The sequence below is a fragment of the Solenopsis invicta genome, chromosome 14, assembly GCF_016802725.1.
Source record: "Solenopsis invicta isolate M01_SB chromosome 14, UNIL_Sinv_3.0, whole genome shotgun sequence".
Lineage (NCBI taxonomy): Eukaryota > Metazoa > Arthropoda > Insecta > Hymenoptera > Formicidae > Solenopsis > Solenopsis invicta.
The window spans coordinates 17321123-17335126 of record NC_052677.1 but is presented as its reverse complement, the minus strand read 5'-3'; the positions used below and the strand labels follow the sequence as shown (position 1 = coordinate 17335126).

General features: G+C 35.0%; 1 protein-coding gene across 3 annotated transcripts in view; it reads left to right on the top strand.

Moving 5' to 3' along the window:
- Positions 1–168: 168 nt before the first annotated feature.
- LOC105207682 overlaps positions 169–14004 on the top strand; it is a 37896-nt gene continuing 24060 nt past the window's right edge. The window contains exons 1-4 of one of the 3 annotated variants that reach the window (XR_003268610.2): positions 169–1007; positions 1961–2354; positions 2602–3171; positions 3446–4271. The gene's annotated coding sequence lies outside the window, so the exon portion shown is untranslated. Of the gene's footprint in view, positions 1008–1960; positions 2355–2601; positions 3172–3445; positions 4272–5074; positions 5642–6476; positions 7651–14004 lie in introns of those variants that run through there. The other 2 variants (XM_011177257.3, XM_011177258.3) reach the window with 2 other exon arrangements.

Sequence of the window (14004 nt, the reverse complement as noted above, 5' to 3'; positions counted from 1 at the left end):
CGATCACAATAGAATATTACGCAGAAGGCTATGTATAGCGAAGAGCAAAAATGACGTCTGGTTCAGGTGTAGCTGCACTTGCACCGAGCTTCCATCTTTAAGCCCGTATCGCATTGAGAAATTAATTGCTGATTGGAGGATCTCTCGGACCAATTTCTAGCGTCATGTATACGAGGCTTAAGAACGACCAACAGTATTACCAAAAGCCATTAAAGTCTGTTGGTCACACTGTTGATCCCGATTAAAATTTAATCGGAGTTGATTCAAGTGGTTTTTGCCGTTTTTTAAATATTTGAAAAGCATTATAATAGAAGAACAAATGTTTAAAAAACATTGCTGACTGTTTGCTATTGTTAAATTTAATCGGCCGATCAAACTAATCGGAGATGGTAAGACGGTGAGATCGACCTCTTAAAATTGATTAAACATCTCCAAGGAACCGCGGAAAATGGCGGTAAAGGCTTTCAATTGCGCTCGCGCGAGTCGCGCGTTATTGGCTAATCTTGAAAGTTGCTCCCAAAGTCTGTGCAACTTCGTTTAGCGTCTTCGCACAGAATGAAAACCAACGACTTCGAATCGCCGCAACGGACGCTCTCCAGGATTCCCAGCGTCGTCTCGTCCAAGATAAAGCTTAGCGCCTTCGGACGGACCCGTAAGACGGGATGCGAGCGGAATGTCGCTTCGGCGCTTCTTCAGCAACGCCAGGCCCTTCGTATTGTCCACGGGAATGTGGACGTTACACCGAAGCCGTTGGTCCACTCGTCCTTCAGCACCATCGACGAGAATCAGATAACCGCCTTGGAGAGCATCGGATTGTTGCAGATCGGGAGCGGCTCCCAACTCATAATATCGCCTTCGAGGATCAACGGTCCCAGTTCCTCCTTCCTTCTCAAGTCCTCGATGCCGTCCGACGAGTTGCAGATGGAGAGTCTGCTGTCGACGCAGATTTGCGAACTTTCGATGGAGGAGGACGAAGACGTCGCGCCGTCACCGTTTTTTCTGCCTAGGTTAGCCTATTAATTAGCTCCTAATAATCAATATTACTTTTCATGGATGTACCTGGACAAAAATAGGAGAAAGATTAAAAGGATGCAATAGATCTTTTTTTACTATTAAACACGATTATTTTTCACACAAAATAATCTTTTTGCTGATTACACAGTGTAAATCTTTAATTTTATTTCTTAGAAAATTATGAATATTTTGTGTGTACAATAATAATAACAATAGCAATATTAAAGAATTACAAATTTTATCTTTAATAATGATGTTTTGTCTGTATATTTTTTTAATTTAGAAAAAAAAGATTTACTTAATATTATTCTATTCAAAATTAGGAATGAGACATTTTAAGCTTTAAAATATTTACAAAAGCAATTTATTAATGCAAAAATTGATGTTGATATGATAACAAAAATGATAAGCCTTCCACCTGTGAAAAAATTTTATATATCCTGATGACAATTTTTCATATAATTTTTCAGAAATTTTTTTAGAATTTTTGTATAATTTATTTAGAATTTTCTTGGATTTTTTAATACAAATTGGAACACTTTAGAGAAATACAAAATTAATTATAAAATATAAGATTAATTATGATTAAAAGATTAAAATTAATTATAAATTCTAAGATTTTTTGTTCTATAATTTCTGATGAAATGTTGTAAAATCTAAAATAGTTAAGTTTTTTTTTTTTTTTTTTTTTTTAAGAAATTTCAGAATAATTTAGAATTGACATAAAAAATACCAAGAGAAAATATAGACTTCCTTAATATTTCTGAGTATTTCTGATAAATATTTCAATTAGTATAAAACCTGAGAAACATTTTTACCAGGTGTACCTATGCTTTGATTACTTTTAAGCAAAATTCAATTTTGGAACATTACACATTTTTATTTGCATGAAAAATAAATTTAAATGAAAGAGGATATGATGATTTCAAGCGGTATTTATTTTCAGCGACGATTCGGCAATATTTGCAACACGTCCAGAAGCTGTGACAATTACGTTAAAGGAGACACAAACATTCTTCATATTCGAGATGCCACAAATGACCGAGGATCTGAGCACAGCCGAGGGACAAGCGGTCCAACAGGAGAATGAGAATTACGAGTACGTGACAGTAGGACTGGGCTCTACTCGGAAGCTGTTAAACGTCGAGACGCAGACGGTGCGCGTATTGACAAAATCGCGCGGTACCTATTGCGGCATGAGGCCCCCTAAGAATCAGGGGGTGTTTGTAAACAACTGGGTAATCTATGACACTTATGCAGCGCCAGAACTGATGATGGAAAAGAATGGACTTATGATTATACACACGGAGGAATCGATGCGGCGAATGCGAGAGGCGCAAGTAAGAATTATTTCATACAAGTATAAGTAAATTTTTTTTTAAACCCAACAATAGTTACATGGGTTAAGCTCAGAAAAATGAAGCTCACGTCATGATTTTTAACTGGTATGTAAAAATCACCCCAGCTGATTGTTTAGAAAAATGGGATGACTATTTCTGGATTAAAAATAATTGTCTTTAAGACATAAAAGGCAAGAAAATTTCTATAAAATAAATCTTGAAAATTTTGTTTATATTTTTGTTATAGGAACTCCGGTACAAACTCCCCGAGCTTGAAACGATCCCTGATCAGAGCCCCGAAGAGCAGCTATCTCATATTTATCGGGAGACAAGATTCCTGGATGCGGTAAGCGTAATGGAACGTATAATCGCAAACAATGTCTTTGTGGAGGCACAGAAGCGCTTCACTGGATTAACTAAGCGCGATCCGTGCGACCTGGATTTAAAATTCGATTATCGGATCGATCTGCTGTGGACATTTGCATGTGAAATAGTACGCGATCGTCCTGTGACCACGTTTCGTTGGAGTCCGGCCAACGCGAGTGTCTTAGCGGTCGCCTACGGTGCCAAAACCGGATCTGATAGAACAGATGGAGTGCTGTTGATTTGGTGCGCCAAGAATCCTAGCCAACCCGGTCGTGAGTACACCTTTGACAGTCCACTATCCGATATCAATTGGAGCAAGGAACGGCCGAATCTTCTGGCGATCGGTTTCTATGACGGAAGTGTGAAAGTTATTGATGTCAGGGCGAAGGAGGTGAATATCATTAGGCAGAGTCATAGGGAGACATCGGCAGCTTGCTCGCCACATTGGCAAGTAAGAATGTTAATTATCGCAGTATTCTAATTTTCTTATACTATAAAAATGTATATAATATATTTATTTATTACAAAATCTCTTCGATAAAAATTTTTTTGATAATATTTGTTATATTTTTAAGAATTTTTCATATTTTAAATTTATAAAGATTTCTCTTTAAATCCGGAAAAATACCTTAAAAATTTATGTACAAATTTAGAAAAATTATATAAAGAATTCTGAGATAAATTTTCACCAGAGCTATGATTATAATATTTAATTTTTTCATCAGGTTCAATGGTGGGGTGGCGACGAGCAATTCGACTACCAAGAGCAGATTTATACCAGCGATCAAGATGGTCGGATATACTGCTACCGTTTCGTCGAGGATTTTTTCGCCACAGAGATTATGCGCCTGTACCGAGTCGAGGGTAAATTAGGCGGGATTTCAAGAATCGATCACTGTGTGGCTTACGACGTGCCTATCAGTCGCCAACCAGGCGCTCTCGTTCTCCGAAGACATCCCGTCGTCAGCAACGTTTACTTCGTCGGTTCCGACGAAGGTTGCGTCTATCGATGCTCCACGAATTACTTGCGTCAGCACATAGACAGTTTTCTGGCGCACGACGGTCCGATTTATTCGCTCGAGTTCTCGCCCTTTTGTCAGAAATTATTTTTGACTTGCGGCGCCGATTGGTGTATAAGGATTTGGGCTGAAAATCTTCTCGAGCCACTTATCACCCTATCGACAACGATGGCGTGCGTGAGGAGCGCCTGTTGGAGCCCTACGTGTTCTACTATTATCGCCAGCGTCGTGAACGACCAGATTTGCGTGTGGGACATTAATAGAAAAACGCATATTCCAGCGTCCGTAACGATTTCAACGAACAAAGCGAGATTGGTCGCTGTTGATTTTACGACAAATGGGAACCAGCTAGTACTCGCTGATGTCGTTGGCGTCGTTTACGTATACAATCTCGAAGGCATACCATTTCCACCCTACGATCAAACTAAAGTATTGATTCAGTCTATCCACAAGGCACTGACAATCAAACCGGAATTATTGAGGAAGCTAAAAAAACTCGGTCCACCATTCTGATTGTTCGATTCATGATAAGGTAAATAATATAAAAAAAATCATATTATTTAAAGGAAAAATTTATTTGTATTCTTCTAAAGACATTTTATTTGTACTCTTATTTTTTGTTTAAATTATAAGATTATATGAAAAGATCACGCGTAAATTATGAAATGTGTTCTTTGAGAACGTATGAATATTCCACATAACACGCGATATATTACGATTGTATTACTGTAATATTACATAATATTTCTGTAATATTTTACAGTAATTTGTAATATTGTAATATTACTGCAATATTTACGTAATTATACATGCTACGATATTCTCATATCATCAAGCTTTTTATATAGAAGAAAAAATTATAAAAGAATAAACCTTAAAATAAACATGAAAATAATTAAACAATAATAAGTGAGAAGAATAATGAATTAATAGTGTGAATAACACATGTGAATTAAGCAAAGAAAAAAATTATTGAATACTATTAAAAAACGAAATCCATCGTATTTAGACTTCAATTTAGGTCTGTTTTATTATCGACTGCAGTCGATACATCCTTCTGACACGTGGGGACCCCTTTCGATCTCAGTCTACCGGTTGCGGCATCACAACAAGAGAGAACGCAAGAGAAAGAGTGGGAGAGAGAGAGCAAACCGAGCGCTTGGATTCGCCGCGGGGTCTCCGCCGGCGGGGCCCGCTTGCACGCGGTGGTCGGGGCCGGGAACGGGGCCCAGGCCTGAAGCCTTCCGGTGTATGCGAGAGGAGAGAGGGGTCATCTCACCCTGCCCTGTTCTCCTCCGTGTTGCCGCTGCTCGTGGGCACGAACTGCAGCTACCGCCGTCAGCGGGCAGTCTCTTATTACGCCCGCGCTCAACTCTACGCGAATTCTAAGTCCTCTTCTTAGAACGCTTCCCAATGATAACGCGATTCGCTAAGGATATCAAGATCTCGAAAGTCACACCGAAATAACGGACTTTATTTGGCGAAAAAAAGGAGCGAGACAACGTTTGGAATTGTCTTCGAGAGTATAATGACGATGTGATTGTAATCGAGTTATTAACTAGGGGACAAAGTTGAGAATAATGCGAGTAACGAATTCTAATACTGGAGAACAATGTGGATTTTGACAGAGTGAGCTATTTGTAGTTTCGGTAGAGAAATGACATGACAAAATTGGGATATAGCTTTATATTAAGCGAAAAGGACTAAATAGTTTTTTTTAATTGACGTAAATATGACGTGAATATCGAAACTTTGATCAAGTGAGCGTAAATTCGATGATGTCGAAGAGCCTGTTATTGACTTAATAAATAGCGGAAAACATTGATTTTCCAATCTGCATGATTGATCAGGATATTATGGATGACATGGATATAAGGCCTTAATGAAGTGATAATCACTTCGGTAGGAAACACGAAATTAATAACTGTTAAACGATAATAATATAATAATAAAAAAATTAAGATAATAATAAAATTAAATGAGTTATTTTGAAATTGATAAAATTCAAGAAATTATCTTTTAAACAAATTGCGATCTTCCTTTTAGGCCGATTTTTCAAAGTCGTAATTTTTTTTGTGAAAAAGTTAATTTTACAGAAAAATAATTTAAAGTAGATTACTATTTAATATAGAAATTAATTATTGTATTATTTTAATTTTTTTATTTGTCAATTTTTTTTTATCCAACGCGGAGTTAATTTTTTTCCTACCTTATCTTTTGGAAATCAAATTGTTAATAACATTATTCGATACAAAAGATAATAGCTATAAAAATAAAAGCTAGTTTAAATAAACAATTATATTTTATCTTTGTTTAACTTTTTTATATTGATTGTTATTTTTATTCAAGATCTCACTGAGAGAAAAAAACTCGAAAATTTTAATAAATATTTATTCGAATAATAGTAATTAAATATTTACTTTTGATACACAAATATTTGTGTTCTATAAGAAAAAATGATACTTAAATTAGTAGTGTTTGTATTAAATAAATATATATTTACATTTAGTAAATATCTTATTAATACTATTTGAATAAATATTAATTAAAATTTAATAATTTTTCCCCCAGTGCACGAATAAAAGTATAACAATTTTAAGTAATTATTATTAGATTATATAAATTATTTTTCTGAAAAAAATTAAAGTTTAAATGTACAAGTCTTAATAATTATGTTGACAATTTTTCTCTTGTTAGAAACATGACAGATTTAGACAAATTTTCGACTTTAAATTAGGTACAAGTTACATCAAACTCATTAAGAGTGTCTTACGTACCATCGTGATCTACGTTCAGCTGCGCGATAGTTAGATCGGCATTTCACGCAGAGTTTCATCGATCGGCATAAATCGGTGCTTTCTGCAAGTGAACGAACGAGAACGAGGCAAGAAGATCCTACTCTGCTCATCGAGAAGAGAGGTGATTAGCGAACCTCGTTGCTTCGGCAGTAGGATCACGTCGGCGTTAACACGCGCGCATCAAGAATCTTCGCTGAGGCGCATACCGATCATCATACTGTGATCAACGATACTTTCCATTCATATAAATATTTTTGGAAAAAACGAGAAACCGTTAATTATCAAACGAAAAAAATAAATTGTCGAAGGAAAATTGAGAGTCACGAAAAAGACTAGTTTACTAAAGAAGAAGGATTAGTTGATTATTTGGGAGGAGAAAGAAATTAATTGCTGAAGAAAAAGAAATTTTAAGGTTTACAAAGGAAAAAGTTATTAACGAGAGAAAATTTGTTATTAGAGAAAAAGAAAAAAGAAGAAAGAGAGATTATTTCTACCGAGAAAGAAATCTGTGTGTGCTAATAAAGGAAAGGCAGAGGAAAATTGTATTATTACTATTATTAATTTTTAAAATTAATTTAATTATTGAAAATATATTTCTGCAAATTCTTAACAGTGAGATGTGAAAGCATTGCATTTTATAGAACACTTGGGTGTGTACCGCAATTCTCAATGATGCGGAACTCGCTTTGAACTGCAGTCTCTATAGGCCGACGACCTTGCAGAGTAAAAGAATATTTAGACTACGTTAAGAAACCATAGGAAGAATCGGAATTATATAAGAAGAAAAACAACATCGAGAATGTTTAATATTTAAAATCCATATTGTACACGAGAGAATCCCGCTGTGAAAATAACTTTCAACGATCAGAAGAAAAGGGAAAAAATAAGTGGTCAGAATGTGATCAGTGTCACTGTAAATTTGTCCAGCTGACGATGACAAATTTATTTGTGACGAAGAATTTTAATTAATTTTTGAGAACGCTACTTTGTGATCGTTGCTACGCACAGTAGTTCGTATACGAATTCGCGAGTAGTGTTCGCGGAATTTTTTACGTCTCCACCGAACATACGATATGAACGACGACGTTGCTGGACGCAACGGGTGATACGCAAGTGAGTAACACGAATTATGCAATAAGTTAGAAAATAAATTTGTATTAATTATAATTAAATGTTGCCATGTAAATTACGATGTTTTATAAATTATCTAAATTAATCTTTAAGAAAGTAATGAGTTTTTACAAACTTTCTAAATTTCTTATTAGATTGCAAATTCTGTTTCAATAATTTTTTAAGGTTTTTCAAGAAAAATCCTGAAAATCAAAAGACTGATTTTTCAATCTCGATGTCATTAACGTCGATCTTTTTATTCAAATTCATCCATCTTTCTCGCACTTCTTGCTGGAGAGGAAGCAAAAATAAGTAAAAATCAATGCTCCTCGCAAATTCTTGCCGGCTTGTCGGTGTGATAGCCGGGCCAGGGCCGTCAAATGAAGATGAATGCGTCATGTGGCCGGTGCATTTATTTTTCACGAATGCAAAGGCAAACGCGCGTGTTGCGCGAGTTGCCAGCATGGGAAAGAAAGAAAGAAAGAGAAAAGAGAAAAAGGAAACGCCATGGAAGCGAACAACATTGTATCTGCACATAAATCAATCGCGACTCGAATTATTAGCGCGAGTGTTCGCGCGATTGATCACTAAAATCGATTTTATCGCCGTGTCCGGTCACGGTTGAAATTAATATCTTTAATTGCGCGTGCGAGAGATGATTAACCGTCGCAAATGTGCTGGCGAGATCTTTCTGCGATTACGGACGCTGATCGATTTAAGCGCACAGGTCGAAGAAGTTTCAATCTTACTCTTTTCTATTGGAGAAAATTTCCTTGGTTGATTAAGAATCAACCTGTATACTTTCTAAATGCAAAGCCATTTTCAGATTATTTATCTTCCGGCTGTAGACTTTTAATATATATTTTTTTTAATAATTTTAACGCTACACTAACAAAAAAAATATTTTGTTGATGGTAGATTTCTAGATGTCACAACAAAAATTTATCTGTTTTTTGTATATGCTAAATTATTGTCACATAAAATTTACAACAGCAATATTTTAGCAATACTTATAAAAAAGTTAGGTCTTATTGTCATTTCTTGAAAAGACCTTTCTTTTGAAAATTGCGAAATTACATTAAAATACAAATTGATATATTATTTCTATTCGAATAAAGTCGTCAAGAAAAATCGTCATTTGGATCGTTGCCATTTTCAAAATGAATTGTTCGCGTAAGGCGAGATATATTACATTTCGCTGACAACATACTTCTCCTAACATACACTTCGATTAATCGCTTCGTTAATATTCAAGATTGACGTGTTAGAATTCTTGTACGATTAAATTGGGTTCTCCAGACGAAAATGTCTTGTTTCTCTTCTTCTCCTGGTGCCTTTCACTGGCACGCAGGTCGTGAACTGTACGTGCGAAAGTTCAGAGTTCAGGAAACGACATGTAATGTCTACTGACCAAGATGTGTTATTTGAAAATTACTAAGTACAGAATGATTTATGGACGAGATAATTCTGGCTTTGCGAAATAGTTGACGCTTGAATTTTCACTTCTCTAACATGATTATACGCCGGTGATAAAACTTATAAATGGTTTAAAAGAACAAACACATTATTATGGTTTTATTTATTGTGATATAATAATTTTGCCGAAAGCATATTTTAATTAGTTGTAACTGCAATTATTTGTCATATAGGATTTTAGATAGGATGTTATTAAGGAAAAATTGGTTAACCATCGTTATTATTTTATTGTCATATACATGGTATTTTACGTGAATATTTATAAATATTTAGAAGTACAGATTCAAGAATAATAGAATTTCGGTGGAGATAATTTTGTTTTTTAAATATACTTAATGTCTAAATGTGCAATTGTTGCTTGTACTTTGACGAGCATAAATATTTAAACACATATAATTAAAAAACAAAATCCTAATCGTAATTTTGTTATTCTTGATTTTTGTCTCGTTTTATCATTAAAATCATTCCTTAAATTTTTTTTCCACCCATTGCCAAACATTCTGCGTACATATATGTATATGAATACTAATGTTTTAAGTTAATTAAAATGAAAGAATACATAAAATCGCGTCAGCCGAGCAATGTCCTTTTCAAGCGTGAGATAGATAAGCATGCTTTGTTCCACAGAACACGTTTAACAATTAGTATTCAGTCTGCTTGAGACACCCAGTGTAAGCATGTATATAAGATACTGGCTCCCTCGAATAAACTTGTTTATCAAGTTACACCTAGTGACCGCCGTTGATCTTTGCTGAGAAAAGAACAAGAAGGAGAGAGAATTCTATGATTGGATTTTTTGTTTGCGTTTTTTTTTTTTTTTTTTTTTTAGATTGGCCGTTTAGTATTTAACATAATAAAGTACAAAAATAATAGCAATACACGTAAATGTGTAAACATTGTTAAGTAATTTATTTTATCATAATCGCATTTCTATCAATTTTACATAATTTTGAAATTAAAAGAAAATATTTATGATGTTTCTAGTTATAAAAAATAAAATATGTTCTTTTTATCAACTGAAAAGAAAACATTTTATAATTAATAATAATAACTTTTTAATATTAGCAGTGAAACTTTTTAGCAGTGAACTTTAAAAAATTACAACATAAAATACATAGATTACAATAAAATTAAAAAATTTACTCTTTCTTTTTTAAAAATATATTTATTATTTGTCCTCTCTTCATATCTTTTAAAGATTAAATTTTTTTTAAATGTAAACTTGAATTTGTTTTTATACCACCAAATTAATCGTCAAGTTTTCTCACGTACTCTTCAACGTGATCCATAAATCATCAAATTTTTCATATTTCTTTCTTTTCTAGTACACATTTATATTTATTGTAAAACATCTCTATTAATAAATTTAAAAGCATGAAAATATTTAATATAATATACAAGGTTGTTTTAAACAATTCTAAAACTTGTAAGGGCTGATTGTTCACACTAATTTAAGACGAAAATTTCATATGACCATATGTTCGAAACAGTTTAATTTCAAAGATACTTGGTGCCAAGGAAAAAGTTATGATGGCTTATGCATCATTTTATTGGAGCAACGATGATTTCTACAAATTATTACGCTGACAAATCACCTTGAGAATAATTCTCCTTCTCTCGGTGCGATTATATTTGAATATTATGCGAGTATTTTCTCCGAGCGGAGGAGATCCTTCTGGAGGACGCACAAACTGCCAAGGACTTTGCTCGTACAGCCATTTCTTCTTTCCATCTTGCTACGCGAAAAAAAGGAGAAAACGAGCTGTAGCGGGAAGGACGACTAAAACGCTACTAAAAGTCGACCGGTTGGCAAGAAGCAAAGGGTAAGAAGAAGAAGAACAAGAGGTAGAAGGGAAAGAAGAAGAGATGGAGGAGGAAGACGAAGTCTCTCAGGGAGCAAGATGATAAAGGAAAGAACGACAGAGACAAAGAGGCGAATGTTAATGAGGCAGATCTCGACCTCTCGCATCGCGCGAGGATCTCGTCAGGACTCGCGGCCGAAAAACTCGGATCCGTGTTTCGTCAGTCCGGTTCGGAGAACACATTTGGTCGTAAAATACAACATTGCAAACATGAAACTGAAAATCTTTGCCACGAAAAATAATTTTGATGTTTTGGAGATTTTTAAATTAATTCCTCTGGGACGAGATAGAACGTTGCGTCAACGTCCATTTGTTATTTAAAATATCGCCAGTGCCCACGTGGAATAATGAAATAGCCTGGCAGCATCTTTTCGAAGGGTTAAGTCGCGAGAAAGAAGACACCGTTCCTCTTCTCCAGGCTATTCTCTTGCTCGACTCGCGCGATCCGGTTCTTTGTTGCACGACGGACGAGACCTGCTCGAGATTGATCGCGCGGTGGTGGGCTTAACGAGGCACGACGGACCTCAAAATCTGCCCGATAATTAATGAGAATCGTCCGTTCAGTCGCTCGAAGAGCGACGTAACAATGTTGAAACGCAACGACGAGATGTGCAACGCGTATCTTCGACCTGGGAGCGTGCCATGATTCGCCGAAGAAGAATACTTATTTTTCACGCAGCCGCAAAACAATTGATAAACAACCAACATTAAGAAGATTATTCAATTGGACAAAAATTTAAAATTTTAACAACCCAAGTCATTTTATTGTATACTGTTTTTTTTACACCAAGTTGCTTTTTTTTGTATTTTATTATGTTGGAGATCACTAAATGTTTGCCAGAGTTTTGTCGTTTTAAGACTGACATCAGATACCGTTAGATAATTAATATGCTGTTGACATAGAGAGAAATCTTTCATTAAAACTTCATCCGGTGACTCGTCATATATATATAATGTGTGTCACGTAGCTACGCGTTGATGATCTCTGCCAGTCTAAAAATATAATACCTAGAAAAGTCTTTTCTTCTCGGCTTCACTACCACGGCCGCGAGGAATACGGAGACATATTGCATGGACTCTGATAAAATCTCCCTCCGTTTGTACGTGCGGACCCTTCTCCGGGAGAACTTTCGACTGGAGAATGTGTACATATCTTCTCATATTCCTCAAAATATATATATGTGTTTCTACATACGCATACAAACGCTACGTGTCGCTTACAGCGACGAAATTAAAGAAGCAATTACGTATAATAAATTTACTTTTTTATCTTTTTATTTCAAATTGCATTTTTTATCAGATCTCATACTGGTGCCCGTTTGCTTAAGGACACAATAAAAATATATAACGAGAAAGTATATAAGTATGACAATTAGAATATATACTTGGAAGGAATCCTGGAACTTTTCGCAAAGCGAACTTTAACTTGTCATATTTATTTGCCGCTTCGTGCCGTATTATTGCAAAAATGCAGCGTCGACAAATCTTTAGCGCGACGCGCATTCTTTATGCAGGCGTTCTCGTTTAAATGCGATGCGCCGTGCGAAGTAGGCCACGCAAAAGTGGTCCAACCTGTATAATCATTGGCGTATTAACGTCGTGAAAAATCAAGGCCGCCGTTGACAGCCTTATGACCATAATACGTGCTCGATGTGCTCGTTTAAAGCGCCGTTACACACCATTTTGGTTGTTGAATTAGCGGAAAGTAATAGAACTGGAATGAGAACTGTATTAAATTAAAAATCGAATTTTATTTGGATCGGAATACAATCCAGTTGCAATCAAAGTTGAAATGGAATCACTAGAAGAATTGATTAATTCATTTCAATAAAATTACAAGTCGCCTCATTTCGTGGCAGCTCACAATTAAATTTTAATATGTTTCTATACATTAATATATACATGTATATTTTCTATTTTATTGAGAATTTTCTCGATCCTTTATTTTTATCCTACACGCTCGGATCGATTTAATATCAATCTCTGAAGAGACACAATTGGGGAGATCATCCCCAAGAATACATCTCATACATGAATCATTAACGGTGTTTATCCGAAGGGAACCCTCGGACGTTCACCTCTCTCTTGGCGAGAGGACTGGCTTCCGGTCCTCGTGGAAGAGGCTAACGAACGCTAAACCGTATCCGACGTGCGATTCCTGATGTCTCTTTACCGCTACAAAGGTGGTCGCACGCGCTGCTCATTTCTATCATTCTTGTGCACACGACATTACGTGCACAAAGGAGAACCGAGGAATTAAAAGGTTGAAAAAATGTTGCGAGTAATCTCGGCATTACGTGATTTAATTTAGATCTGAGATTTCTTTATACTTTATCTTGATTTCAATTTAAAGTTTAGACTTTGTATTATATATAACATTCTTGAATGTTTTGTATCCTATAATTATAGTAAATTAAAAATTAAATTAAAATTTTTACTAGAAAGAATTATACTTTCATATTTATGAAAAAGCTTACGAAACTTAATACAATATAATCGAAACTTTTAAATTTAAACAATTAATGTTTAAAACGATGGCAATCGGTCACGATTGCGGTGGTCAGGAATCGATTGTCTCCAGGAATTGAAAGAAAGGGAGAAAGACAGGGTGGACAAGGAAGAGAAGGAGAAAGGAAAAAGAGAAGGATAATGTTCTTGCCAGCAGCTTTGAACTGGTTATGTCAAATAGCTGGTGTATGTATGCGTGTGGTTGCCCCAACTTGCTTTTGCGTTTCCTACTGATTGTGAGACGAGAATTTCACAAGATTTCTCTCCTCGTCGATTTTTTTTAAGCATCCACTTCTGGCTTTACTTCGTAAAATCATAAATTTAATTAAAGACAGATTTTCCAAAAATCTCGCATCTGAAAAAATAAAATAAAATCGTAGCAGAATGTTTTTAAATGCACATTATAAGGAAATTATATGGAATAAGAAAATTTTATTTTAATTATATTATGAAGATTTTGTTTAAATTTTAACTCTTATTTCAATATTCTCATTTTTATTTTAACATCCGG